This window comes from Mandrillus leucophaeus, unplaced genomic scaffold, assembly GCF_000951045.1.
Source record: "Mandrillus leucophaeus isolate KB7577 unplaced genomic scaffold, Mleu.le_1.0 Scaffold261, whole genome shotgun sequence".
Lineage (NCBI taxonomy): Eukaryota > Metazoa > Chordata > Mammalia > Primates > Cercopithecidae > Mandrillus > Mandrillus leucophaeus.
In genome coordinates, this window is record NW_012102710.1 from 325,384 (window position 1) to 331,059 (window position 5,676).

At 41.0% G+C, this 5,676-nt stretch overlaps 1 pseudogene; it reads left to right on the top strand.

Annotated features, from left to right (window-relative positions):
* Positions 1-4,600: 4,600 nt before the first annotated feature.
* Positions 4,601-5,396, top strand: LOC105542547 (annotated as a pseudogene).
* Positions 5,397-5,676: the final 280 nt, after the last annotated feature.

Consider the following 5,676-nt stretch of genomic DNA (forward strand, 5'->3'; position numbering starts at 1 on the left):
AAGAGGCAAAACATAACTCCTTATTTCTTAAATGTGAGCTACACAAAGTGGCTTCCTTCCAAAAAATACGGTACAGAAGAAGGGAGTAACTTTAGTGAAGAAATGTGACAAACACTAACCCCACCAGTAATGAAGTCAATATGAGCAGTGATAAGTCATGTTGATAGTGTTTACCCTTGATACCAACGTATGACTTTACCTTTGTGGTCTTTCTTTCAAAAGTCCTGACCCCAATCTAAGCAAGAGAAAAACATCAGACAAATGCTAATTAAGGAACATTCTACAAAATACCTGACTGGCAATTCTCAAAAGCATCAAAGTCATCAAAAAACAAAGAAAGTCTGAGAAATTATGATAGCCAAGAGAACCTCAGAAATTATAACATCCAAGTGGAATGTGGGATCCTGAAAGGAATTCAGGAACAGAAGAAGGAGATTAGGTAAAAATTAAGGAATGATGAATAAATTACATTCTTTAGTTAATAATAATATACCAATACTGGTTGTAACATTTCAATCGTAACAAATATGCTATACTAACGTAAAAGGTTAATAATAAGGAAAACCAAATGTGGCATAAATGGGAACTCTCTGTGCTATCTCTGCAATTTTTCTGTAAATGTTAAACTGTTCTAAACAATAAAGTTTATTGGTAAAATTCTTTATCCTCTTCTACAAAATAAAGTTTACTAATACATCAGAAACACCCTCATGGACATACTCAGAAATAATGTTAGACTGAATGTCTGGGCACTCCATGACCCAGTCAAGTTGAAGCATAAATTAGACATCATAGTTGGAGTCAACAATAATCCAGACAGCAGACCTCCACCCTCTTTGCCTCCACTCCTGGCAACTGGGAGCCCATCTCCTTTTTGCTCGGGGAACTCAGCTGCAGTGTCTACTCTGCTCCGTTACTCAGCTGCAGGGTCTACTCTGCTCGGTTAGTGGCCTTCCTTCCAGAGGGGAATGCTGTCAGGAACACAGCCTTACTGCAGTAGTGAAGACACTTCAACATTTACTCCCTGAGCCTGTGTAAGGACCAAATGAGAGAGTGTGTGGGTGTGGTAACACACTGTGCATGCTGTTGAGTTCTACAGAGGTGAAAGGCTGTTATTATTCTACTATTTTCCTGTGGTTTAGCGGCATTCACATTATCTTTATGTTTTCCAGGCAGAAATTAAAAAAAAAAATAACATATCTGAAAAGCTAAGCTCCTGTGAATTCAAAAGACAGGATGGTTGGGATTGCCTGCATGAAAGAAGAGAATAGCAGCTTGCATTTCTGTGCTGCTCTTGGCACACAAGACACCTTCTAATGTATTATCTCATGTGATCTTTATAAAATCTTGTACAATAGAGTGTGCTGTTATTATTCTTTTGTAGATACGGAGAAAGACTGGAGAGGTTAAGTGACTGGCCCAAGACAACACAGCTAGGGGGTAACTGAATTATATTTTAACACCAGCCCTCACATTCAAAATCCATATTCTTTTCACTGAAGCACAATCCTTCTTGTAACAGCAAACAGTAAACTCAGCCCTTGGCAGCATAATGATCCGTAAAGAAAGACAAGGAAACTTTCATAACTGAATAATAGATGTTTAGGTTTTTCACATTGAAAAGAGCATATCCAGGTGAGGGGTAAGAGTAACTGAGGAATCTAGTTTTATGTTACCCATTAACTCATATATTCACCCTTCATCCATCCATCCAGTCAGCAAATTAAAAGTCTATTCTCTGCAGAGCATTGTTAGGTGCTGAGAATTCACATGACGACTCTCTCCATCATCACCATCACCAATCATCATCAACAGCAACAACACTTTTATCCCAATTACTTTGATTATGTACACGTAATGTGTGGCTAGGTGGTGTGTCATAAGACTAAGGCTACAAAACATGGCACAGATAGTGTATTCATCACCAATATGGCACACACTCACCAAGGCAGGCAGCCACTAGAAGGCAGAGTAAAGGAGATACAATCATCTGAACAAAAGTGAAAAAATGCACAATTAATACATGAAGCCTACAAGGACAAATGTACTTGGCGAGGGTATGCTGAGAAGAAGGAATTGTGATATTTAAATTAGTAAAACTGTAAGGAAGTGCCAGGAAGTGGATCCTGAAGATTTTGTTCCCTAGTAGGCAGCTTGACAAAGGCTTTTCAAGCCATAAAGGCAGGGTGATAGCTTGTATCTCTTGCTTCTCTGTTGTTTTGTTTTGTTTTTATTTCCAATAGGGATGAGTTCTACATTCAGCATATAGTATATCTTGAATAAATGCTGTTTCCCTCAATTCAGAAAGATATTTGTGAAATATTTTTTAGAGAAGCTGCTTTAATTTGGAAAATAATATAAACTCCTCAGAAGGGAAAAACTGCAAATGTATAAACTCTTCCCTTCCCCCTTTTCCATCTAAACAATGCTTCCTATTCTTCTTTAAGATGCAGATCAAATTTGACGTGTGTCAGGAAGACATCTCCCCATTCTGGCAAGCACCACTCAGAGTTGATACTTCTGCTTTGTAACCTCATGGGATACCTACCTGGGACCTGAACACACTTCACTGTAGCCTCTGCCTTTGCTCCTCCTTCTCTGCTGTTTTTGCATATGAAACTCCATGCTCCTATCTTAGGTGAACCCATATATTGTTTAAATATCCACTTATCCATTTAGCTGCAGCAATTCTGTATCTCATTTTTATTTTCCTCTTAGTTTTAGTTTTCAACTTTAATGTAGTCTTTCTAGTAGGTCATTCCCAACAGCAAACATTCTTTTTTTACATTCAGCTTAAAAAAATAAAAATAACTATACTTCTCTTAGGAGGCAGACCACAGCCAATGACTAACAATAGCTAGCCCACTGTCTTGAGGTGGGGTTAACTTTGTAGTACAAATTGTTTTCCAAAACTCACTTTGAGATCACACTGAAACTAGTTGTCCTCTGAAGCTACATCCTTGCTTAGCTTTTCTTCCGCTTTATCATTCTTTCCTCACTTCACCTGCTCTGAAAAGCATTTTCCCAATAAACCACTTGAGTACCAATACCCATCTTTGGATGGGTACTTTGTTTTTAGGGACGCCGGCCTAAGATAACTGGTACCCAAAGTGGAGTAGTCCTAGTAGGCTCTAAGGATGGGCTTTTTCAAGTTATGTCACTTGCTGACTGAATGGCAATAAGAATCCCACTACTAGTCTTAGCTGGATTATAGATTGTCCCTGGCATATTCAAGCATTGTAATTGCTAAGACTTCTACTTTTGTTGGACTAAGATGAGACACAATTGGAAGGAGGTGTACTAGCTGATGCAGTATCTTTGACACTTGAGAAATGTAGAATAAATAATAAGAACTGCAACTGGTAGCTGTTTCCAAGCAGCATTGTTTTATTAAAAAGAAAAAAAATGACAGGCTTGGATCTATTATTCAACATCTTAAAGCAGAGAGTCATAGGGTATTCTCGGCAGCATTTAAAAACTTTTATCTCCTACAGCCAGCAGGCAGACATCGCTTGAGATTAGGCACCAGATCTCATTTTAAGAATCACAGAATTTTTAAAGAATTGTAGATTTAAGAGAATCTTGAATTTCCAGCCTATGTTAAGTATACAGTGAAAAAGTCAGGACCCTGATACAAAGTAGTAGAACCCTAAGATTTGGGATAGGGATATCCAGATAGACGTATTTGAAGAGTGACATCCAGATTCCTTTGAACCCTCTGAACCTATAGAAGTGTCCCACTCTCTTTTTGGAAGGTAGAGAACTTCTTGCCTGAAAACTATGTAGAGACCTAAAATGAAGCAGGTGCTTTACAATGTAATAGTTGCCTTCATCAGAATCTCTTTCCTCCTTTCCTACTGGCCACCAGACCTGGAAGTAGACACAAACCTCAGCCAGAAATGACAAGAAAAGTGGCAATCCTGCTAAGCAAAGAAAGGAATGATTTGCCAAAGGAGCTGTAGGACCATGTGCTAACATGTATTGTCAGGAACTCAGATTGGTGGATCCTGAGCACGTGGGAACATGTTTTCAGCATGAGGCATTCCTCTGTAACACAATGTTTAACATTGGCAAGGACACTACGTGATTGTTCTAACACATTACTGGAGTAACTCTTGAGAGCTTGGGAAATGTTGTGGTCCATCTTGTAGAAAGGAGAGACCACAGCAGCCATGGAAAACTCTGGAGGAAGGAATTCTGAGCCTCAGAGAAGCAGGGATGCTAGAACATGTCTATCATAGGAGAACAGAAAATGTACCAACTACACATGTTCTTAAGATGGCTCATCAGTTTAGACCATTACAGTGTTTCTTCCTCATCTGAAAACTCAGATGAACCTCTGAACTTGACTTTTTCAAGAAGTTTTCAAATTCAAATAATCTGGACAAGAGCACTAACCCAGTGTTCGGGATGAACCCTTTTAGTGCCAAATCTTTATACACAGCTCTTCCACCCCAAAGCGCATTTCCCCCTTCCTACTTTCATGCCACCAGTTTAGACCAGTATTCCTGGGCTACGACCATACTCAGCCCTGGATTAAATGAGCTTGCTACCACATATAGCCTACACCTGCCCAACTGGAGCAACTACCTTTGCTGATATGCAACAAAGGAGAAAGTACCAACGGAAACAAGGATTTCAGGGAGAACTGCTTGATGAAGCACAAGACTACATGTCAGGCCTCGATATTATGACACACTCCGACTCCTGTCTGTCTCGCAAGAAGATCAAGAAGACAGAGTGGCCTGTATGCATGTGACTTATGTGCAAGAAATTCCAGAAAAGCAGTTCCCTTCTGCGACATAAATACGAACACACAGACCACATCAGTGTCAGATTTGTAAGACAGCGTTTATACACAAGCACCGCCTTATCGCGCATTCAAGGCTTCCCTCGGGGGAGAAGCCCTATAAGTGTGATAAACGTGGCAAGCGCTTCTCACACTCGGGCTGGTACTCGCAGCACAGGAATCGCAGGTATTCCTACCGCAAGCGGGAGGCGGAGGAGCGGCAAGCGGCGGGGCGCAAGGCGCGCGCGAGACAGGGCACTTGGAACCCACCGAGCTGCTGATGAACCGGGCTTACTTACAGAGCATTACCCCTCCAGGCTACTCGAACTCGGAGGAGCGGGCGAGTATGGCGAGGGATGGCGAGAGCCAGAAAGAGCGCGAGAAAGAAGGTGAGGATGGCTACCGGAAGCTGGGTAGACAAGATGGCGACGAGGGGTTCCAGGCGGAAGAGGAAGAAAGTGAAAATAAAAGTATGAATACGGATCCCTAAACGATACAAGATGAAGAAGAAACTGGAGATCACTCCAGGTACGGTAGTTCGGAGGATGGGAAAATGGAAACCAAATCAGACCACGAGGAGGACAATATGGAAGATGGGATGGAATAAACTACTGCATTTGAAGCTTCCTTTTTTTTTTTTTCAGTAGTATTGTTACCTGCTTGAAAACACTGCTGCGTTAAGCTGTTCATGCACGTGCCTGATGCTTCCAGGAAGCTGTGGAGAGGGACAGAAGGGGCGGTTCAGCCAAGACAGATGTAGACAGAGTTGGAGCTGGGTATTGTTAAAAACTGCATTATGCAAAAATTTTGTACCATGTTAAGGCCTAAAACCTGTGTGGTTCAGAGACAAATTCCTGTGTTTAATAGCATTTATACTTTAAGCACAA